General features: G+C 43.1%; 1 protein-coding gene across 6 annotated transcripts in view; it reads left to right on the forward strand.

The window, feature by feature from the left end:
* PSD3 (pleckstrin and Sec7 domain containing 3) overlaps nt 1-25,079 on the forward strand; it is a 148,616-nt gene that overhangs the window by 78,531 nt on the left and 45,006 nt on the right. The window lies entirely within an intron of this gene.

Below are 25,079 nucleotides of genomic sequence, written 5' to 3' on the forward strand. Positions count from 1 at the left end.
TCAGTGAGGCTATTGCTGTGGCTTCCCCTCAACTGGGCTTCTTCTGTAACCCAAGGGCAACTATCAGAGCTGATGTTTCTGGCAGAGAGGAGAGAAGCAGAACCCTGTAGCCAGTGTGGTGTAGTGGTTAAGAGCGGTGGACTCGTAATCTGGTGAACCGGGTTCTCTTCCCCGCTCCTCTACATGCAGCTGCTGGGTGACCTTAGGCTAGTCACACTTCTCTGAAGCCTCTCCGCCTCACTCACCTCACAGAGTGTTTGTTATGGGGGAGGAGGGGAAAGGAGACTGTTGGCCGCTTTGAGACTCTTTAAGGGGAGTGAAAGGCGGGATATCAAGTCCAAACTCTTCTTCTTCCTCCTCTTCTTCCTCTTCTTCCTCTTCTTCTTCTCCCTTCCTGGCCTTTGGAAGGGGAACCAGGCAAGTCTTCCATCTACTGTAATGTTCTCGGAGGTGTGTGTATGTCTAGTCAGTTGATGGGTGAATCCAGAGTGTGTTTCTTTGCTCTATAGTTCCAGGAGTAAAGGTTGCCTGGTTTGGATCTGCCCAGTATCTGAGTGAGAGAGTGCCTGGAAGTGTCACTTACTCTCCTGGAAGCTTCTTGTGGTGGACAGGATATAAATATATCAAAACCAGCCCAATGCCTTGTAGTTTCAGACTTACTAGGCATAAACTGAACCTGATGGCTCCTTGGCTGTATTTTTTTGTTTTTTGTTTAAAGGCCACCATATCTGGTAATCAGAGATTCCTGGTTTATTTATTACTGTGTCATTTCATAAATATGTATCATCTTCCTTTTCTGAATAGAAATATTTTATTCAAAATAGTGGGCAAAAATATAAGAAAAGCACAGTGGCATAATAAAATAACATTATAATAGCAGGAGGGATGATAAGGCAGTTAAAGGAGAACAAAATACAGTCATACCTCGGGTTGAATGTGCTTCGGGTTGAGCGCGTTCAAGTTGCGCTCTGCAGCAATGCGGAAGTAACGGAGTGCATTACTTCCGGGTTTCACCGCTTGCGCATGCGCAGACGCTCAAAATGACATCACGCGCATGCACAGAAGTGGCGAAAAGCGATGCGGACGGGTGCAGACGTGCCATCGCTAGTTATGTTTGCTTCTGGATGCGAACGGGGCTCTGGAACGGATCCCGTTCATATTCAGAGGTACCACTGTAATAGACCACCTGCCTGAAAGTAGGAGACAGTCAATTCTCAACAGAAAGAGGATCCCACAGCAAAAGTGAGCAGGTCCTATCTCTGGTATACATCAGCCATCTTCCTGGTGGTGATGGGCAAGAGAGCAGAGTCATCATAAAACATGGGCAGGTTCATATGGGCCTTAAGGTGACATTCTTCTAGTCCGATTTTGGTGCTTCAAAGACTAGTACTAGCCCTTTGGGCCCAGCTAGCCCTTGGGGCCCACTTGAGGTTGCATTATTATCATTTTTAAATTGGACACAACAAGCCGAGGTGGAGTGGGGGCAAACAAAATTGGAGAAGTGCAGTAGTGGTGGATTTTGAGCTTTTCCTCTTGCTCGGCAGTCCTGACAAGAATTGCCTCTAGCTGTTATTCGACTTTCAAAGGTTGCTTCCATTGGCACCAATAGGAGCTCCCTTCTCAGGCCAAACATCAGAGTGTATTGGAGTGAAGGTGCAAAGATTTGATGGTTGCCAAAAGCATACATCTGTTTGCTTAAAAAAACAAGGTGTGTGTGTGTGTTTGTGCCTTGGTGAATCGTTAATATTGCTTGTAGGTGTTTTGAGGTGTTAAAAAAAGAAAGAAAGATGCAGCAGCGAACATTTGTCAAAGGTCCTGCTTGCTTCCTGGCTGTCATGTTCGCTTCTGTTCTCAACTTGGGTTTTGTTATCTTCTGCAGTATTTTCATATTATTGTGACTTCAGAGTTTTGATTGATATTTGTTTATTTTACTTTGGATTGTTTTTAGCCCTCTGGTGGGCCATCTTGAGCGTCTCATTGAAAAGCAGGAAAAAACTCGTTTGAACAGTAAACAATGTGTTTTTGTGTTTTGTGTTTTGGTAATCTAATCTTGAAAATATCTAGCAGTACCCCTTTATCAAAATCTTAAATGATGCCCCTGCTGTTGCTTCTAGACCACTCTAGCTTCTTTGCCTGATTTTTGTCTGCTCAAAATTAGCTGTTGTTAGAACAGTAGAGTCTTCAGAGGTTTTCGTGATGAGTACAGCTAGTACTTCAAGAAGTTACCCCAAGCCATATGCCACCAGCAGCATATGCCTTGCAAATGTAACGCACATACGGTCGTGGCAAAAACCCCACAGCTTATAATATGTGTAGGTAGTTCTGAAAGCACTACGTTCACACGGCATTTAAAAAAAATAGACAGCACCACCACCTAAAATCCAAGGAGATCTGGCTTCATATGTCTGCAGTTCCACCAAGTTTTTTAGGTTTGATATGTAAGTGTAGGTGGGTTTAAGATGGACAGCTGTGTGCAGAATAAGCAGCCAGATCAAAAATAATCGAAATATATGCTTAATATGCATGTAATGAAAATGAGTGAACACAGATGTGGCTGTCACAAACAGGTGCATTTGTGCATTTTCTCAGAATAGTTTCCAATGTTTAATCACAGCATATTCATAAATAGGAGCATGCAAAGAAACTTTGCATCAAAGCATTGTGTGTGTGTGAGAGAGAGAGAGCGAGCGAGAGCGAGAGAGCGAGTGAGAGTTGTATGGTGTATCCATACATGGTATGCAAACCTGTTTTTTCTTGTTATCTTTTTGCTTTGGAAAACACCAGATACCAGAACAGGATTGAGAATTCAAGGATGAGATTTTACCTGGTATTGGAAATGGAGGGGGAGAGAGGGAGAGAGAGAGAGAGAAAGAAAGAAAGAAAGAAAGAAAGAAAGAAAGAAAGAAAGAAAGGACTTGTGAGTGAAATGGAAATGTATGTGCCTAAATGAAGCTGTATACTGTAGTTGGGTGTGAGTAGAATAAACAGGCATGTTGATGATAGTGGATGCAATGTACAGTAGGTGTAGAGTGGGAAAGAGCCAAATGAGAGGGAGATCTTACAGTCTAATCTATGTGACTATGCATAAGAGACAGAGCAAGTGCAAGACAGATTCTCTGCAATGTATATGCATATGTATGCACTGGTGCAGATATGATTTCAGAGTTTAGTTACGTGAAAGCTGGCTCTTTCCTTATTGGGAGTAGATAGGAGGATCTTATGCTCTCACACACCACAAGCTTTATCCATGGTTTAAAATCCCACTCACAGTTAAAGGGAGATGTCGGTGATTAAGGAATACCAGGCCTCTCACTTAGCCAAGATTCTGACCTAGCGCTGGGTTGTAAACCCTACTTAACTTGGTTAATCTAACTGCACCCACTGTGCAGAGGTGGCTGAAAAACAGCAACCTGAGTAGCAGCTGGTGTCACGAACTGGTAGTCTACCTGGTCTGTCTTTTCACTGCTTCTGTCCTCCACTTCAGCTGTCTGTGTGCTTTGCTGTGTTCCAAGACTGGTTAGTGGCCTTGGCACATGCAGGAGACGACAGTTTCCAGACACAGTGGCTGTATCTCTGCCTGGAGCGGTACAGCTTGCGAGAGCAGAAATAAAATGCAGCCAGCTAGAACGTGCTGTTGCAGCCAGATTTTATTGTTGTGTCTCCTCTCTGTGTCTTCACACTCATCACTTATTGAACTCGGGGACAAAAAGTACCCAGACTTTTAAGTGGCAAAATACACATATGGCTCAGTCACTTGTAAATGGCGTGTACACATTTAAATGGTCATGTTTCCCTACTATGTACATAGGTATGGGGGTCTCTATCCTTTTCCAGTTGTTGCTTCCAAGCATTTAATGAGGACTCTTCCTTCATTGTCCGCTTGATTAAATCTTTTTTAAAAAATAAAATAAAATAATGACCAGGTTTATAACCGATTTTACTTGGCAGGTGCTGTTTTATTGATCTGTGTTGACATCCAGTTGTTTTCTCTTTATACTGTTTCTGTTATTTATCATGTTTCATACTGTTTTGCCAGTGTTGGCTATTTGGTTGTCCTTTACAACCAAATTGTTGCTTTTTTTAAAAAAAGATATTTTGTGGCAGTGACCATCTTTCAGCATGATAGATATACCCAGTGGTTCAAAACTGAGCGAGGAAAATGGGACAATCATCCCCCAAGGATACCCCAAACAGGGTATTGCTTCAGCTTCTTATTTACTGTATTTTTCACTCTATAGGACGCACTTGCTCTATAGGAGCAAGACTCTCCTGGCTTCAGCGAAAGGAACCCGAAGCCTTTGGAGCGCAGCGCGAGGTCCCGCTGCGCTCCAAAGGCTTCACGTGGCTATCCCTGAAGCCTTTGGAGCGTAGCGGGAACTCACGCTACGCTCCAAAGGCTTTGGGGTTAGCTGCGCAGATCAAGGCACCCCGCTGCCCTGCGGAGGCTTCACAGGCTGTCCCAGAAGCCAGAACAGCGAGACGGAGCACTGCGCAGCTCTCCGTCTCGCTGTTCTAGCTTCGGGGTTAGCGGCGCAAAGCCTCTGCAGGGCAGTGGGGTGCCTTCATCCTGCTGCCCTCCGGAGGCTTCGCGGGCTCCCCGTGCCCTGCGGAGGCTTTGCGCAAAGCTAGACCAGCTATCCCAGCGGCTATCCCAGAAGCCAGAACAGCAAGAGGCTATCCCAGAAGCCAGATCCCTCTTGCTGTTCTGGCTTCTGGGATTCAGAATTTTTTTTTTCTTGTTTCCTCCCCCCCAAACTAGGTTCGTCCTATCGTCTGGTGCACCCTATAGAGCGAAAAATATGGTAAACCTGCCTACTTCACATTATCTCACCCTCAAAGGGCCCTTAAAAATTATTTGCACGTGGTCCACGTTTCCATGAGCAGCTTCCATATGGTTCAGATAACATTTAAATAACAGCCATGTGTGAGAGTGACAGTCATGTGGGTCTTGATCATGGACTCATCACCTCTCCAGGAGGGAGAGCGGGGAAGACCCGGGTGGTCCATTCTCTCTTGTTTGGCTGAGTCATTTAAATGTCATCCAAACCATACTGGAGCTGCTTCCATGCAGCTCCCTGGCATTGTTTCAAAGGGTCCTTAAACGGTCAAGTGTTGGGGTTGGTAGGCATCTCTATATGCGTTCATAGCAAGCAGCAATAGATTGAAAGGGAATTTAGACTGCATTTCCACCATTTTCGTAAAGATGGTTCTGCTATATTCTCTCCCCGCCCCACTGCCCAATGATCTTTGCTTTAAGGCTCCCGCCCACCCTCCAACGCTGCTTGGGTTAAATCAGAGAGATTCAAACGAGTAATTTTACATTTTAATCCACTTTTCCATTGCACTTTAGATATTCCTAGAAAAAGAAAGAAACATCACACATTCATTGGCTTGATATGGCCTTTACAAATGTTGATTTTCAATAGAATACAGCCATAGGTAAAGGTAAAGGGACCCCTGACCATTAGGTCCAGTCGTGACCGACTCTGGGGTTGCGGCGCTCACCTCACTTTATTGGCCGAGGGAGCCGGCGTACAGCTTCCAGGTCATGTGGCCAGCATGACTAAGCCGCTTCTGGCAAACCAGAGCAGTGCACGGAAACGCTGTTTATCTTCCCGCCGGAGTGGTACCTATTTATCTACTTGCACTTTGATGTGCTTTTGAACTGCGAGGTTGGCAGGAGCAGGGACCGAACAACGGGAACTCACCCCATCGCGGGGATTCGAACCGCCGACCTTCTGATCGGCAAGTCCTAGGCTTGGTGGTTTAACCCACAGCGCCACCCGCGTCCCACAGGGGATATAATTTAACTTTATATCATTGCTTAAATCATATAGAATTTTACTCTCTCTTTTTTAAACAAGCTGATATTACTTAAATGATAAATTGCTCTTTCCTTGTTACTTTTTTTCAGTTGTGTAGGATAATAAGTAAACCGCGCACATTCCACAATATATTTAAAAATACAGATTTCTGTTTGCCTTTATTCCTGTGTATACGTGAAGTAACACTGAGCAAGACAATCTCTTGTAGATAACATGTTCAGAAATTTTTAGAAGCAAGCATTGGTAGACTGAGGTGGTTTTTTTCCTATTAGATGGTTTGTAAATTTTGGTTAGTAGTAATAAATATTTATGATTTTGAGAACTGTGCAAATTTCAGGCCCCAGACAGCTAGGGGGCATAAAAAGTCACCCAGATAAGCTCAGAAGAAGAACATTTTTATTGGGATTCCACAAATCTCTGATTTGAAACTGCGTCCTTCTAATATTTGACCTAAAGGCCAACCTATAAACATATTTCTTTTTCTTATTAATGGTTATGCACTGGAAGAACTCATCATTTTCTATTTTGTTATACAGTATTTCCACCCCTTTAGCTCTTTGTATCCTGTTGCCTATTGTAGGTTTCTGCCTCTAATATACTTACTGTCTGGCATTAATTGTATTGCGGCATATACCAGTGAGCATAACAGAGAAAGCTATATTTAAAATGCCCCATGTGAACAGAAACTGACTTGTTTCAGATGTGCCAAAACAGTTTTAAAAAAACTTTTACTAGCCTGAACGGGAAACAAACCGGAAAAAGAGGTGAACATGATCTAGAATTGCACTAGAAAATTTAATGATATGACTCCCTGTGGTTCACAACTCTTCCTCCAAATCTCTCTAGTCTTGAAATCCACAGACATAGATTTTGTGATCAAAAATGGACAAAAGAAATAGTGCATTGGGATCATATAGTTGGTTTTAAAAATCAACTCATTACTGGGAGAAAAGTCCTTTTCCAGTTCATTGTTAAGTCTAGAGAAGCACTGAGATAATAGGAAATGTCAGTTACCAAATGTTTCTATGGTTCCCACTGACTCTGAAATGTCCTTAAGAAGACATATATGTACTCTCTACTGCTGAAACCTGTTAACTACTTAGCACAGCTCCTGGATGAGATAACTGCCAAGTGCGAGACTGCATTGTGCCATACTGTCCATCTTAAATTCCTTCCTTCCTTCCTTCCTTCCTTCCTTCCTTCCTTCCTTCCTTCCTTCCCTCTCCATTTTCCAAAGAACAACTGTTGTATCAAGTTAGGGCCAAATATATTTAAAACAAGCTTGGAAAGGAGAAAACTGCAGCAATCCCTAAATGTGTCCTAGTTTAATAAAGAATTATGGCAGAAAAAGAAGAAATGCAAATTTTGCATACAAAATGTTGCTGTTTTGGTTTTGTGTTTGTGCTGGAAATAGCAAGGAGTTTACTAGCTAAACATTTTAGGTCAGGCTTTCTGCTGAATTTTATCTTTGAAGCAGGGTTCCCCCCCACCCCTGTACAATAAAAGCTATTTGTTCCTGAATTCTTAATTTTTCCCAACTGGTCTGCTTGCTTGCTCAGTCTTCTTGTTGCCTGCCCTCCCCATCTTCCCCTTTTGGAAGCTGCAGAGAGGCATTTATATCATTTTGCTGTCATTCTTTTGCACTTTAATTAAAGATCTGTTTATCGGACTCTTGATTTTTCTGTCTGTCATGGGTCCTACCCGCCCTGTCCCTGCAAAATAAACCTTTGATTAAAGTGAATTAGTGACATTGTGTGTGATCCAGACCATTCATTTCAGATGGCTAGAGGCAAAAGGGAACAAATGTCCATTCACTTGCTTTACATAATGCAAAGTCATCCTGGGTTTGACTGCAGTGTACGTAAGAGGCTTAGAAAGCAGAAAGTTGGTTGTTGAGTGGAGCTAGCTGTAAAGACCACATCGCACTTATCATTTAAGCACTTGCTTTCATTACCAGTTAGTTTTGGGGCCCATTTCAGAGCGAAGTCCCCAATTTTTAAGGCTGAAAAAAAAAAAGGGTTATCTGAAGGAATGCCTTTCCCCATATATTCTCCTGTGGACCTCAATATAATTTGGAGAGTCTCTTCTGGTGTCCACAAAGTGTGGCTGGTGAGATCTATGGTTGAAAGCCCACTCAGAGAAGTATTTTTTATGTAGGCAAACTCACCAAGCTGACTCCTTCTCAGCCTTATTTAGCTGGGCCTTTGATGTGTGGAATTGGATGCTAGATCAGGTTGTTAATCTTGGTATACAACTGGCATCTATTTTAATGGTTTCTGCTGGAGCTTTTAATGACTGTTATTGTTGTGACTGATTTTTATTGGTTTTGCTCATGCTGCTTGATTTGTATTTGCATTTTTAATTATGAGCCTGCGTGATAGCTGTGCCAGCGAAGAGGAATATAGTCTGAAAATGAGAAAATAAATGTTGAATGCTCCGTGTTGTGTATCATCCTAAGTTTTGCCACATTACTATGGCCTTGTTCTTGCAAACAGTAGATGAGGACGTATATTTGTATCTTAGCTGCACCACTTTAGATGGAAAGTGCAGTTCCCATGACTGAATCATTCGCATAACACCTGGCCCATATCCTTGCACATCAAAAACTATATGACTGTCTGATTGACATCATAGTTCTCTGTGTGATGAGACATTTGTATTTGTGAAAGAGAATTCAGTTATGTGGGTCTTCTGTAATCACAGATTTGCAATCTCATCTGCTCTGCATGAGAAACAGACCCCTGCTTTTGTAAGGGCAGAGGAGATAGACATTGCTGTTTAAAACTATGGATATTGCTGAAGGGTAATGGTCTAGTTCAACCTTCTCTAACCTAGTGCCCTCCGAGCACAATTCAAAGTGTTGCTGCTGACCCTTAAAGCCCTAAACGGCCTCAGTCTTGTATACCTGAAGAAGCGTCTCCACCCCCATCGTTCAGCCCGGACTGAGGTCCAGCTCTGAGGGCCTTCTGCCGGTTCCCTCCCTGTGAGAAGTGAGGTTACAGGGAACCAGGCAGAGGGCCTTCTCGGTAGTGGTGCCCGCCCTGTGGAACGCCCTCCCGTATGCACTGTGTACTTTATCTGTCCTGAATATTTCAACATTCAGCCCACAAATTCTGGTGTTACTGGAGACAGAAAAAAGCTCTTCTCTCCATCCACTTTCTCCATGCCATTAATAATTTTACAGACTTCTATCATGTCACCTTTTACTCAACTTTAAACTAAAAAGTCCCAAATGCTGCAATCTTTTCTCACAAGGGAGTTTGCTCCATCCCTGTTGATTATTTTTGTTGCTCTTTTGGGGGCCTTTTCCAAGTCTACAATAGCTTTTTGTCCTGAACACGTGCAGAATGTTTCTGTTATTTTTTTATTACCCCTTTGTCACCACAGCCAGCACTACCACTCCCCATTAAGAGAAATGATTTCCAAAGTCATTCTCCTTTAATTAAAAACGCCCGTGCCCTAACCCTGAGAGAGGCAGAGATAAAATCTTTGTTACCTCCCAAAATGAAGGGAGTTGAATAAACTCTGCCTGCTTTATTGTTCAGTGTTTCAGTTAGTGATGAAGTATACAGGCTGTTTTTTGTTGCCTGTTGCTATCTGAATTACACATTCAGACATTTCAATAAAAGCCACTTACTAGAACCCACTTAAAGTTGCTAAGTGATAGTAAATGCCAAATCCCAAATCAGGAAAGCACATAATAGGAACCATGTATTTGCATGCCTTGCTCATCATTCCTCTCAAAACTCAGAAGCTTTGTTTCAAACAAAATCAGCCTTTCCCAAGCACAGCAGGGTTCTAAATAAATAGCCTTATAGCGAACCGTTTGTTATTGTTTGTGTTATTATTACTTAGGGAAATAAAGGAATAACCCAAAGCCCTGGCCAGGAGCAATAGGGCAGAGCAAAGCAGCAGATCCATCAGCCCAGCAAAAGTCTTGCCATTTTGTGTCAGGGTACAAGGGTTGTGTGTGTGGCTCTACTGTTTTTGCTGCACAAGGCCCAGTCGGGTACAACAAATGGGCCAGCTTTGGGTCCATTTCCAACCCTGCTGTGCTCCATCGTTGGGCCTTATCATGGCTGCTGCTACTGGGAACACCTCTGGCGACAGCTACACGTTTCTGCTACACCTTTAGTGGGCACTGCCTCCACCACCCTACCCACCCACACTGGTGGAGCCTAGCAGAGACAGATGCCTCTGCCTTTTCCTGACCCCCTTCCTGCAGCACAGCAAGAGATTAGGATTGCTCTGTCCATGTCCATTGTTTTATCTTGCAAATTATGCATCCATTATGTGGGACAGAACAGAGGCTTCAGAACATTTAGTTTCCCTTCACACACTTTTGACACTGAAGTAAATTTCATTTCTTTTCTTTTAATAATACTTTTATTCATTTTCCAATACAAAATTATACAATCAGAACATCTTATTTATCACCAATTTCTCCTTTTTGATTTCCCTCAACTCACCTGGTAATCCTTCATGTTACTTACTTCTTTCACATTTCTTATATTAATATTGCACTATAATATTATTTTACTTTTTATCTTATTTTTTTAACAATATTTCTAACTTATCTTATCACAAAACTTCCTTAAAACTTAAAAACGTTGTCTGATTATCACTTAATTTTTGCATATATTCTGTAAATTTTCTCCAGTCTTCTGTGAATCTCTGGTCGTGTCGATTCCGGATCCTTCCTGTTAATTTATCAAGTTCCGTATAGTCCATCATTTTCATTCTCCATTCTTCTATCGTAGGTAGCTCTTCTTGTTTCCATTTCTGGGCCAAAGTAAATTTCATTTCTGACAGACAGGTGGCTAGATAGGCTCCACATGAAGCGTGGAGGTGATGGCTAAGATCTACTGTGGCATAGTGACTGTGTATTGATTTATGAAGGCATGGGCATAATGGGTCTAGGGTACCTCAGGGATTGCCTGAACCCTAATATTCCAGCTCGATCACTGATATCATTTTCAGGAGTATTTTGGTCGTTTCCTGTGTTGGTGAGGCTCGTTTGACCACAATGAGAAATCGGGCCTTTAAAATCATTGGCCCAGTCTTGTGGAACAAACACCTGTAGAGATTCAGTAGGCGCCAACTTTTAAACTCCCACTGAACACTTTTCTATTCCACCAGGCCTATGCAGGCAATTAAGAGTACATCCCACACAATCGTCTATTTATGTTTGTTTTAATTTAAGTTTTGCTTTTAACTTTTTATGATGTTATTGTTTGGTTTTATGTTTTTATATTGTTGTAAACTGCCGTGATATATCTTTATGATACAGTGGTATGTAAATATTTTTATAGATAAACAATAAAAGACTTTTTAGCAATTAATGGTTGTCATTTATAATCATTAAGTACGTTTGATATATTTTGAGTAAAAAAGTGAGTAAAGATGAAACCTAGTATCAAATATATTAAGCCTGATTTGGGTTGTAGAAACCTAGTTTCTTTGTCCTCTTTAATATCCCCAGTTACAGTCAAACTTGTAACATTACATATTGTAGCTGTTTTATTGGGAGATAAAGCCTGAGCTCCCTATTAAATGTTGTTGTATTCAGTTGTGTTTGTTTTTTAAAGGAAAAAGCATGTTCCAGAATATTTTGAATCTTTCTTTGGAATTGGGAAATCTCTTAATTCAATGTCACATATATTCCGGTCCCTGTGACATATTACTCCCACTTCAGTGTGGGAAGGAAACAAATTGCCAAATATGTCCTTTGATGGTCCTCCCACTGATCTGCTAGAAAATATAAGTTCCAGCCTGCAAGTAGACTGAAGGAGAAGAAGAGAGACAATTTACAGCAGCTCCTTAAAAAGACTCACCCCCCTCCCCATTCCCTACTGTTTTGGGAATTATTAGCATGCAAATCTGTTTTTTAAAATGGCAAGGGTAATTCTGTGTAAACAGCTTAAAATGTTTCTTTCCTTAACTGATGAGATCGGTTGTTATTTGGATATTACTGTTTTACCTCATTACCGAGCAGCTTCGTTTGGCTTCAGTCAGGAGGATATTTGTCACCATGCAATTAGCATAGGAGGTCGCGTGGCTATTTTTAAAAATCATACATTTCAAGAATCAAGCAAGATTTCAGCATTGTCATGATTAGAATTATTATCTTCTGATTCAGGAATTGTTCCTGAAAAGTAGGTTTGAGGGGCAGGGAGACCGCCTGGGGCAAGGAGACCTTCTCCCCCAGGGGTGGTGAGGCTTGATTTGACAGTCAGCTGTCCAGTTACTGGACCAATGTGAATATCGTTTTCTGAATAATATCTTCCTGTCCCAGAAGCACTTAAAAGAAGCATTCATTCAGAAGTGGCAGTATTTCTGATGGCCAAAGAGCCAGGGTTATGACTGGAATGGACATAGCCATTCCACTCATCTATCAGTGAATTGCCATTTTGCTTGGAGTTTGCCCACATGAAAAATACCATATTCTGGTGCATGCCCCTCCAGCAATATAGCATGAATAATGTGTGAGGTGTCCCAAAGAATTATGGTGCAAAAGCACTCTTCAAGCCCATCTAAGTGAATGCCTTCTTTCGTATGAACTCCCTGAGATCTTCTATGGAGCCCTTGCTCCATCTCTGAGCTGTGGAGAACAGGGGTGGCAAGCAAGAACTGCTCTGTTGTGGTGTAGCATTTTTCCTGAGGAAGTCTGCCAGGCTTAGCACCTCACTCCTTAATGATTTTAGGCGGCACTAGTTCCACCTTTCTCCCTTGCACTGGCATTGTCCCACTGCTCCTCGGGCTTCCTCTGACAAAATGGCCCTGCTGTTCCAGGGTGACTTTGTGTCCTATTGGTACAAACAGGTTTGGTTCTGATTTAATCCACTTCCAGCCATTGTAGCAGTGGTATGATTGCATCATCATTCATTCAAGATGGCAGTACTGTGCGTAACTCCCATTGGCTTCAGCGAAACTGGTTACTGCTAAACAAGCAGAACATTGTGCAGTTGTTGGCATCTGTCTATCTTGGGAGACAATGGAAGAGTTTGCCATTGGCGTAAAGTCAAACTGTTGGAGAGTTACAGCGCCTGCTGTGTCTGTAGAGACCGATATGGGAGAGACATGTTTTATTGCAGCTGGAGCAGGTGAAGGCATCCTGTTTCGCTGTTACATATGCACCATGGTGTTTCTTCTTTCAATGCAAATACTAGAAATACATATTTATATGGAGAACTAAATGATGTGCCCTGTCAGATAGGGACCAAGGAAAGGCCTAAAGAGTGAAAATCTGAAAGCTGTAATGATATTAGTCATTTCCACATCATGCATGAAACATATTCTCTTATGCTGTTACTGGAAACCATTTTGGTCTTTGCGCGCTTAAATGATAAGTAGTTGCTCTTGGGTATCATTGGTTCCTATAGGTACACAGACAGTAGTTTGAAGTACTGGTAAATCTTGAGAATTCATATAAGCGATAGATATCAAACTAGTAAAACACCTCAGCAATTGCCGCCATGACACTGTTGCACAATTAAGGTTGGAAGCCACAGGGCCATGGTTTGGTGACTGCCGCTAATGCTTTTGTTTGGGGAAAATCCATAGCTCAGTGGTAAAGCACATGTTTTCTATCCAGAAGGTCTTGGGCTCAATCCTTTGCATCTTCAGGTAGGGCTGAGAAAGACTCCTGTCTAAAACCCTAGAGATCTTCTGCCAGTCAGTGTGAGCTAGATGGACCACTTGACTAACTTGGTACAAGGTAGCTTCCCTATGTTACAGTTTACTACAGATGTAGAGCTGGGCAGGATAAATCTCCTGATGGAGAGGACATAAAATTAATCCATTATTGCTTTCTATGTTATAAGAACTTTGTCCAGTACAAACATGTCACTTGGTTCCTATAGTTTATTGGAAGGTTTCAAAAAAAGGTTTATTATTTTTTTTGTCACTTGACTCGGGCTTAAAAACTGTGGTAATGGATTCTTCGCCTTTTGTTTGTGTAGAAAGCGGAGCCCTTCTGAAAGCGCCATAGGTAGAGTTTCTCCAACTCTGCATCACAAAGGCCATCTAGGATTTCTTTCCACAGTGAAGGGCAGGTCTTTACACCAGTGTTACAGTTTAACATCTCTGGGTATAGAGTTCCATTCATCTCAGCTAATTTAGATATCCAGTTCGGCCTAATTTATACAAATGGCTTGGGAGGCATCCAAAACTTTGGGAAGATCAGAAGCTAGCAGGGCCATTTACTTGGACACTTGTTTTTATGTAGTCCTACATGGTTCAAGGTCCACACAACACACAGCTCCTCCCCAAACAGACTCAACCATTCTTCTCTAGCGATGGTGAGTCCCTCTTTGAGAGGGGTAAAGGCACTTATGGAAGGAAGTTGGGCGTTGTGCCTCCTCCCCTGGGGGAGTTTCACATTGAATCCACCTTGTTTCATATTCCCAGAGGTGTTCCAGCCAGGGATGAACTTTCAGGCCAGAAGTCTCATTCCCATCTCCCTGTCATGTAGCCTACATGCCTTAATAATGCCACATTGAGTGTTCTCTTCTTGCTTGGTGGCCAGTGATGGATATTGTGGGATGGAGGCAGCATCACAGATTCATTACTATATATTATGTGGTGTCAGGGAACTTGACACCAGTCAGCTATTTTCAGCACCTGCCCTGTGCTTTGAGTAGTGTCTGTTTCTCTCCTCAGGAATGTTTCTTCTGTTTTGTAGTCTGCTTGGAACAAAATACACGTACCTTGCAACAGTTGGAATTGTTGCATTACACGTTCAGATTCTTGCAGTTGTTGGCAAAATGCTTGGAGGTGGGAGCCTAATCCTTCCATTGGTTGATGTAGTTCACCATAAAAGGTTCTCTCTCTCTCTCTCTCTCTCTCTCTCTCTCTCTCTCTCTCTCTCTTTCTCCCCTACCCCTCCAATATGTCCTCACCCTACAATCAGAGATCATGGCAGTACTTGCATTAATGAAACCTCCTTTGCAAGCAGCCTCCCAAATCTTAGTTTCATTGAAGGCTCAATTGTGAATCATTTAAACATGACACTTACGAAATTTCTAAGGATCCCAGTCCCCTGGAATTCATGGAAGATTTAGTTTACTGTCAATAAGTGTAAAAGCCAGTTATGAAGATTGTTGAATCTGTATCACTGATTGAGTGACACAGGTAGAATAGGATTTAAATAGTACTTTAATTTAAAGCATTTAAAGTATGAAAAGAATAATTCTAGTAGATGTTTCTCAGTACTTTCTGAGTGTCTAAGCTGATAATTAGAGTGCATTCTGTGTTCTATTGATAAAAAAGGTACAGTATATCTAAAAGCCTTCTTGATGATACTAAGGAACAAAATTGAGAATAAAACTTTATGTTGAGGTCCCACTCCAGCTTCGGTGTGTGTGCATCGATTTGTACAGGTTCGTGTTAGTAGACTATTAAACACACACATAATTAATTTTAAGGAAATATTGAAAATAATGTGATATTTATCATATTGTGCTGCCATGTCAACATTACTTTATAGGGGGGGGGGAATGGAAATTCTTAACTTGAATTTCTATTCCCAGCGGCTGCTAGAAGGCAGTCATTGTGCTTGGGATGGCTCCTCTCACTGGCTGTGCAGGCAGGACCCCCTTGTTCAGATGATCTCACCTGGTGGGAAGGTCTTTTCCACCCTCCAGACCAGCTGGTGGAGCAAGGACTACCCTTCAACCTCAACAAAGACCCCATTACTGTAGCAGGGCTTCATGATTGACAGCCCACCATTATGACAGGGCCAGAAGTTTTAGAAATAGAGAAGCACCTAAGCAGTGAATGAAGACAACAGCAATAAACTCAATATCAATAGAAGAACAACAGTAAAGAAATCCCCAGGAGGCCCTGACTGCTGCCTCATATGTATGGTGTTGTTGTCAGAAGCCACTTGTACAAACATGACCAGGAGCCAGAAGGAAGAGGTAGGGTGCTATTCTCCAGGAACCTCTCGGAATAAAATTTCACCGTTAAGGAGAGACCAAAGGAAAGACTACTTCATGCAACACATAATCAGCTTTGGAATTCGTACAAGGTGTGTTGATGACCACCAACTTTATGTTTTTAAAGAGACTTACTCATCCATCGAGGACACTTCTGTTAGCCCACATAGCTACATTGAGCCACTCATGTTCAGACACATCTGACTACCAGAAGCTGAAGATAGACAAGGAAATGGTTGTTCACTTCATGCTCTGTGAACTTCCCAGAGACATCTGACTAGCCAGAATACCAGAGTATCCAGTTGGACGGTTGTTCTTACAATATACTTTTGATGGAAGTTCTATGTTACTCTGGATCTTTCCCTTCTAATAAGGGAATACAGAGTAATGGCCTTATGAATCCACTTGTGAAAACTAGGTTACTTCAAATAAAGGGCAAATAGGTTAGTGAATTATTTTTGGACATGGACTGTGTACTTGTCAGAGCTTATTTAAATTAATTGAAGCTGTCTGGCTTGCACCGGAATGCAAATTTATGGAATGATTTTTAACAGCAGAGTTGCTGAGCCTTTAATATGGTTAATTCTCCAGTGAGTTGTTGTATTATTCTACATCGTTCTCCATTATAATTGTCTCTAATATTCTACAAAGGATACATTTCTTTACCCCAGGCATTCTGTCCTAAGTGCAGTAAGCCCAAATCGTATCTACCTGGATGGTTTTAAAAGAGGATTGGAAGAATTGATAGAGGATAAGACTATTAATGACTACTAGCTGTGATGGTATGTTCTACACCAGCTGTCAGAGGCACTGTGCCTCTGAATATCAGCTTCTAGGAATTGCAAGAGTACAGGCAGCGACTGATTTATGCTTGTCCAATATGTTCATAACCGCGTATGCACTCATCGGCCCAAACCTAGAAGTGACCTAAAAGCATCACAAAAAGGTCACAAAAGGGGCAGCACAGAACAGCCTTACACAGGCCTCACCCATGTGTGGGGGGGTCTGGAATGTGGCTCCCATGCAAATCTGTTGCTGTCTGTACAGTACTATTGTGTTCAGGTCCTGCCTGAAGCCTTTGCATGATATTGGACTAGGTGAAGCTTTAGCCTGATCCAGTAGGTTCTTCTCATGTTCATTCTGCCCCTCCTCCCCAAACCTGGTTCCATTCCAATACCCTCCATGCTCTTCTAAGCAGCATTGGATAGCATCATAAGAAAGGAGCTTCCAAACAGCTGCGAGTGCATTTGAATCCTGCTTTTTGTTCATCATTGGTTTCATAAAAACATAAGAACATTTGCTTGATCATACTGCAGTTCCATCCGTTCCAGCTGTATGGGCTGTAGGTCCAGTAGTGGCTGACCACATCCCCCTTGGAAGCACATAACCAGGGCTTGATAGACATGGTAATCCTCTGTTGTTTCTTCCCAGTCTCTGGTTACCCAATAGTGACACTAAGTATGGAGCCCAGACATAGCTATCATGACTAACAGCTATTGATAGTCCTCTGCTGTATGATCTGGAGCATGCTCATTTAAGTGCCGGAGGTTTGATGAGTGTGATTCAACCACCAACATAATACCTTACTTTTTAAAAGAATATCGGGGGAATAGCACCACTGGTAATTATCCTCGCCTCTCTTGGAATAGTTATATTTCCACTGCTGAAAGTGGAAAATAATGATCCCAGGGCTGTCCACGTAAGCAGCAGGGAAAAGATAACACCTGTCCTTTCCCCCTTTCTCCCAGTGGCACGTTGATATACCACCTTTTTAGAAGTACTTTTCACAGCGAGGCCCTGATGGGTAATTTGTGTGTGTGATCAGACAAATCAGAAAGGCAATGTAAACTGGGGTGTGTTCTTTGGCCGTAAAGATTCTAGGTGACAGGAAAATAACACTTCCTTAGAATACACATAAAATTATCCCAGAACAAACAATAGCCCTTTACAGTGCCCAGGAATGCTGAACTTGCCCATGGCATGCGTTCTTGGCAGCTGCCATTGATGCCAGCTGGGCTTTGGCATAGCTCCTTTCTGGAAATAGCAAAGAGGGACTCGGCGTGTATTTATCTCACCATTAGATAACCATAATTGCTATCTATCTCTTCGAGGGAGGTAAGGCAAGGAGACTGAAATGTACGACTGATGGGATTTTTTAGACACACTGAAGTCCTAGTACCTGAGTATTAAGGGCTAAAGGGATCTTGGAAGACAAGTGGTGGTGGAGGAGGATGAGTGAAATGCAGAAGAAAAATGGATGGAGTTGGGGGAGGTCTTAAAAAGGAGCTTAAAGGAGAGGAGATCCAGGCCAAATGACATTGGATGATGGAAAAGTGAATTGATGTGCATGTTAGTTGGAAGGACGTCTAAGGAAGAAAGATGGTGCTGTTTGGATATGAGGAAACTGCAATGTGATTCTGCCAATGTGGGCCTTCAGGGAAAGAGAAGGAAGGGAAAGAAACAAAAAAGAACATTCAGTTTTGTTCAAGGTCAAAGCAGTTTTCCTCTTTTGTCCTGAATTTACCAATCCTTAGTGTTGCTTGGTAAAGCCTGAAAAGGAGAGAAATGAAAACTCCCTTACAAAATTCATATATAGGATCCCCTAGTCCTTACTGCTTGCTTGCAAGAGGAAAAGAAACTGGCCAGCTGGCTAACTTCCCATTCAACAACAGCCTGACAGGTGACATCTATCCTGATTCAACATTTCTACTAAGACAGAGTTTATTGCGCTCCCTGTCCTTGGTTACTTGCGGGAAGATTGGAAGCTGCCTTATACCTAGTCAGACTATCTGACACAGTATTGTTGACACTGACTGCCAGGGTTTCAGGCAGGAAGTATTTCCCAGCTCTGCCTGGAGAGCCCAGGGATTGACAAACAACCAGATTGAAAATGAAAGTTCTAAAGCTTTATTTCCTAAACACATGTTTCCATAGCAAGGAGATTGACTCTGGGGAAAAGGGGAGATAGGAGTGAAGATATTGCCCTACCTTGTAAGGTAAAGGTAAAGGGACCCCTGACCATTAGGTCCAGTCGTGGCTGACTCTGGGGTTGCGGCACTCATCTCACTTTATTGGCCGAGGGAGCTGGCGTACAGCTTCCAGGTCATGTGGCCAGCATGACTAAGCCAGTTCTGGCGAACCAGAGCAGCATACGGAAACACGGTTTACCTTCCCGCCGGAGTGGTACCTATTTATCTACTTGCACTTTGACGTGCTTTTGAACTGCTAGGTTGGCAGGAGCAGGGACCGAGCAACAGGAGCTCACCCCGTCGCGGGGATTTGAACAATCGACCTTCTGATCGGCAAGTCCTAGGCTCTGTGGTTTAACCCACAGCGCCACCTGTGTCCCTGCCCTACCTTGTACACTAGTCCTAAATTCATACACACAAAATATGGGGTATACTCACACCCATCCACCTGTCAATGACCTGGGCTAAGCATCCTGTAACAAACAAAAAGAGGGAAAAGATGAGTGCTGCAGACACATGTTGCCTCTTCGGATTATACTGTGATAGTCTTCTCCAAATTGGTGCCTCCAAATTGGCACTGAGCCAGTCCTGCCTTTATATAAACATGGAAAATGGAAGTTCCATCCCACAGGATCTAAAATGCCATTGGGTTGAAAAAGTAGCGTTAGCTTTGTCAAAATTCATTGCTATAATCATTATTGTCTCAATATTTGTCCTTTTGATGTGCATGGAAACTTCCATTTATGTAGGTTCAAAGTTAGCAGCAAAGCCCAAATCAGTCCTTGCACATCTGCTTGGCGAAACCTGCTCATTTTGCTTCTTAGCCTTTGCTTAGGAAGAAAACTATTCATTCCACTCTCACACACAAATGTTTCAGTATGGTTGTCATGCAGTTGCTAAGGCTTGAACTGTTTCTTATCATCAGGGTCAGCATACACTGCTCTGCACAGCTCATAACTTAAGTTTTTAATCCACCTGGGTTTAAAATACAGCTTACTTAACAATTAAAAATAGGAGGATAGAATACATGCTTTTAAAAGTATTCTATCTGAATATAACATAAGCATAAATGTCTCTGATAAACATTTAAAAAGGTAAAGGGACCCTTGGCAATTAAGTCCAGTCGCGAACAACTGTGGGGTTGCAGCGCTTATCTCGCTTTTACAGGCCGAAGGAATGATAAACATTTACTCCATTTTAATTGTGGCAAGCCCCGCACCCAAAGGACCCTTGGGGCAACAGGGTCATTGCTTGTGGCGTTATCTTCACTCCCAGCCATTTTGTTTTGTTTTGTTTTGTTTTGAAGGTAAAAAGGGTAAAGGTACCCCTGCCCGTACGGGCCAATCGTGTCCGACTCTAGGGTTGCGTGCTCATCTCGCTCAAGAGGCCGGGAGCCGGCGCTGTCCGGAGACACTTCTGGGTCACGTGGACAGCGTGACTAAGCAGCATCTGGCGAGCCGCACATGGAAACGCTGTTTACCTTCCCGCTATAAAGCGGTACCTATTTATCTACTTGCACTTAGGGGTGCTTTCGAACTGCTAGGTGGGCAGGAGCTGGGACCGAACAACCGGAGCTCACCCCGCCGCGGGGATTCGAACCGCCGACCTTGCGATCCCCAAGTCCTAGGCACTGAGGTTTTACCCACAGCGCCAGCCTCGTCCCTTTGTTTTCTTTTTAGTATAGCTTTTACTTTTCTTCTCTTCTGACAAACACACTGATATGTGCCCTCAGAGCTGTTCCTCCTTGCACTGTGTTGGCATAAGCATGTACTGCTTGCTGTGAAGGCACAATCTTGAAACTGACAGCTCCTCCAGGACCTTACAAAGTGTTGTAGTTGGTCTAAAGCTTTGGGATCAACCTTCACTTTAAGACTGCTCCAAGGACATCCACATACCTCCAAATGGGGCAGCTTTGGTTTGGTATTTGTGCTTCTTCCGAAGTGGATGCACACCACTTTTTTACGGGCATTGTGAAGATTGGTTTTTACTAACACAGAAAATGTGCCACTGTATTCTGCTCTGGTCAGACCTCACCTGGAGTACTGTGTCCAGTTCTGGGCACCACAGTTCAAGAAGGACACTGACAAACTGGAACGTGTCCAGAGGAGGGCAACCAAAATGGTCAAAGGCCTGGAAACGATGCCTTATGAGGAACGGCTAAGGGAGCTGGGCATGTTTAGCCTGGAGAAGAGGAGGTTAAGGGGTGATATGATAGCCATGTTCAAATATATAAAAGGATGTCACATAGAGGAGGGAGAAAGGTTGTTTTTTGCTGCTCCAGAGAAGCGGACACGGAGCAATGGTTCCAAACTACAAGAAAAAAGATTCCACCTAAACATTAGGAAGAACTTCCTGACAGTAAGAGCTGTTCGACAGTGGAATTTGCTGCCAAGGAGTGTGGTGGAGTCTCCTTCTTTGGAGGTCTTTAAGCAGAGGCTTGACAACCATATGTCAGGAGTGCTCTGATGGTGTTTCCTGCTTGGCAGGGGGCTGGACTCGATGGCCCTTGTGGTCGCTTCCAACTCTATGATTCTATGATTCTAAGAAAGTTTCTGAAGTTTTATCTGCTGCTGCTACTGTATTATTCTTATTTTTATATTTGTCAGAGCAGCAGGCAGAGGTCCAGTGAAGTCCCCAAACTGTGCAAAAGCAGAGAATCTGTTGATGAGGCTGCAAAGAAGCATTTAGGCAACCTGTTAAGCTTGTGTTCTCTAGGACGAAGCTCTTACCATTTTCAAAAGGACTGGCCTTTTAATTTTTCATAGCTCCACATCGGTTTCTGTTGTTACAGTGATTGTGGAAAACTTTCCCCTACTCTTTAAAGTAACCCTGTCATATCCCCAGGGGTGCTAGCATAATAAGGTAACTGAACTTAAACATTCACCACTGAGGTGGAAAAGTCATGTGCTGATGGTGGCAGTGCTGGCAGCAGCTTCACATAAAAACATCAGAACTCAGTAAACCTCCCCCCGCCCCAACCACACACCAGTGTTTTAAAAGGCACTGACAAAGTTTCAGTACCTGCCTAACAGATAAAAATATGGCCTCTGCTGTTTGCGGATTACGTACGTTTACCTGGAAATATGCACAGTTCTCTTCATAGACGATTATGTGCACATTATCCAGGAGCTGTGGTGAATATGCACAATAACTAGCTGTTATGTACTGCTCATCTTAAATTACCCCCAATGTATACAGTGGTACCTCAGGTTACATACGCTTCAGGTTACAGACTCCGCTAACTCAGAAATAGTGCGTCAGGTTAAGAACTTTGCTTTAGGATGAGAACAGAAATCGTGCTCCGGTGGCGCAGCGGCAGCAGGAGGCCCCATTAGCTAAAGTGGTGCTTCAGGTTAAGAACAGTTTCAGGTTAAGAATGGACCTCCGGAACGAATTAAGTACTTAACCCGAGGTACCACTGTATATAAGATGTCCTTGGTAAAACATGGCCTTTAATTAGTCTTCTGTGTGCACTGTTTGATTAATTTAAAATCTTTTAAATGATTTCCTTGGGCTTCATATCCTTCCCCAGGGTCACTAGAATTGAAAACCCCAGATGGGGGAGCGGGAATATATTTCGACTCTTAGTGCACATAGTTGTCTATGCAGACACACAGGAACAAAATGCCAATGTACCCCTTCCCTTCCACCTGATAGCTGCCTCCTCAGGTGGCAATTGTTGCTAAATGCATTGTAATAAGTGCAAATCAAGTGCATTGTGAGAGAAAACATTCTATTAAATGACTTCATTTTAAAAGGAAACTGGATTGCTAATACTCTGCTTCAGAAGGCACTGGGGGGAAATATTACTGGATAAACCTCAACATATAGCAAGGTGGACAAGAGTCATTTGCCATTTATTGTGTGTGTGGGGGGGGAATGTGGTGTTGGTTCAGAATGTTGTGATAACATGAAAATGTGCCTATCTCGTCTGCATTTTGTACATTTCAGTGCTCAATATGCACATTTTGTGGTCAATACGGTGTATATCTCAAGAGTGGTTTTTTTAGGAAATGTAAATTGAATATTCAGCCACTTACTATTGAGGGGAAGTGCGTGGAACAGGTCTCAGTGTTTCGATTTCTGGGAATGGAGTTGAGAGACGACCTAACCTGGGGAGAGAACAGCAAAGACCTGGTGAAGAGAGCACAGCAGAGGTTATATTTTCTGAGAATCCTCCAGAAAAACAATCTCTCAAAGGACCTGTTGATGGCATTCTACCATTGCACTGTGGAGAGCGTACTAACTTATGGTCTGTGCGTGTGGTTTGGGAGCTGCACGGCCAGGGAAAAAACAATGCTATCCAGGGTTGTTAAGACTGCAGAGAGAATTATTGGGTGCACTCTTCCCACCTTAGATCAAATCTATGCTGCCAGGTGCCATAAGAAAGCGGCAGAGATAGCACATGATAGTACACACCCCGGAAATGATCTCTTTCAGCTTCTGCCTTCTGGAAGAAGGTATAGGGTTATAAAGGCCAGGACTAGCCGCCTGAAAAACAGTTTCTACGCTAATGCAATTCTGGTTCTAAACGCAGCATAAGGGGTCTCTGTAGTATAGTGTATTTTAAAATGGGGTTTTAGAGGTTTTTTTTAGGGGTTTTTGAATGTTTTATGTAGTTTTATGTAGTTTTATGTAGTTTTTCAATTTCATTGTTCCGCAAGGGACAATGACAATAAAGATATCGTATCGTATCGCTTCTCTGGTCAATATGCATAGCCTTCATGAAACACTGGAGATTGTTCGCACTTCAGCATAATCTTTCTCTTAACTCATGTAACAAGGATAGTTCCTAACTTGAGAGAATGTGCAGAACGCAGCAATTTATGAAGGAGTTTTGTATACTGATGGTTCAGTAAACTTTGTAAGTGATGGTGGGCAGTGTTCATAAATACCTGGTAGTTGTAGATTCATCTGAAGGTGTGTGTGTGTGTGTGTGTGTGTGTGTGTGTGTGTGTTATTAGATAGATAGATATAACAATACATCTAGCTATTAGGGAACTGTGCCTGGTAAATTGGAACAGTTGGCGTATGTGTGCCCTTCCTGGCATCCTCAGTCATACGCAGTTCAACTTTTGTCTTTACCTTCTCCAGCCAGTGCTACCAGCTGATACTCCCCCTGTGTGCCAACGTACTAGGGATCAGTTCTCATCTGAGCTTGGTTGCTATGGTTACATGCAATCTGCTGTGTTCTGGGTCTCCAGGAGCTAGAAATGATTTGGGGGGGTGGGGTGGGGGGTTGGACTTCGTAGCCTTTGGGTAAGCACCACCACTCCCTTATATGGAGCTTACTTCCCCTTACGCCGTTTGAAACATTGATTGGGCAAAAAACCCACTCCTCTTGTGCAGCGGTTTACGGGCTGCTTTAGTTGGCGAAACAGATCCAGGACTTGGACTACCATCATAGCCTCTGCCTTTTTGTTCACTTGTGCTGATTTGAAGGCAGAACTGGCCACACTTTTTAAGCCTCTTCCACTAGTTATTTTGGGAACAAAGGTTCACATACCAGCCTTCGCTGCCAAAGCTGGGACAGTGGGGTTTTGCTACTGAGCTGTGTGACCTTGTGTCTCAGTTAACGAATCTGAAAATTGAGAATGAGCATGTATGTGAGCCATTAATGCCTCTTCCCACCCCCCAACCCCCCCTCTAAAACTTGAATTGAGACACAAGTTCTAAATCTGCAAACCTATGCACAAATTACCTGGGAGTTAATTATAATGATTAGGTTTTGTTTTTGTTTTGTTTTTGTTTTTTTAAATAGCATTTAACATATATTGCCCTGGTAATCCTAGTTGTAGGTGTGGAGCTGGCAGAGAGAAGCTTGAGTTAAGGAGAGGCAAGATCTGAATGGGGGATTTCTTGATTCCCAGTACCATATCATAGCTACCAAGTGCTTCTGTGTATAAATGCAGGGACGCGGACTTATAAAAAATATTGGGGGGGGCCGGGAAAGCTCATGAATAATAAATAAGCTCATGAATATGCAAATAAAGTGGCGCCGCCTCCTCGTGAGCGAATAGGGGAGAGCGTGCTGCGCCTATTAATCAGCTCCAAAGGAAATTGGGTGGAGCTTTTGCTCGGGAGGGAGGGCAGGAGGCATGCAGCCCGCCCCTCCCTGTGCATTTTGGGCTGGGGGAGGGGCGGCGATGGCGCTCTGCTGGAGGGGCGCCGGAGATTATTGGGGGGGCGGAGCCCCCCCAAACGAATTTTTGAGGGGGCTCGGGCCCCCTCAAGCCCCATGGAGTCGGCGCCTATGTATAAATGCACAGGGCTGCCCAGTAAATCCCACTTGTAGTTGAAGCTAGTGTCTGCAGACCACCCTGTGAAAAAGCACCACTTTTTTTTTA

The sequence above is a fragment of the Podarcis erhardii genome (genome assembly GCF_964252035.2).
Source record: "Podarcis erhardii genome assembly, chromosome: 17".
In the NCBI taxonomy this organism is placed as follows: domain Eukaryota; kingdom Metazoa; phylum Chordata; class Lepidosauria; order Squamata; family Lacertidae; genus Podarcis; species Podarcis erhardii.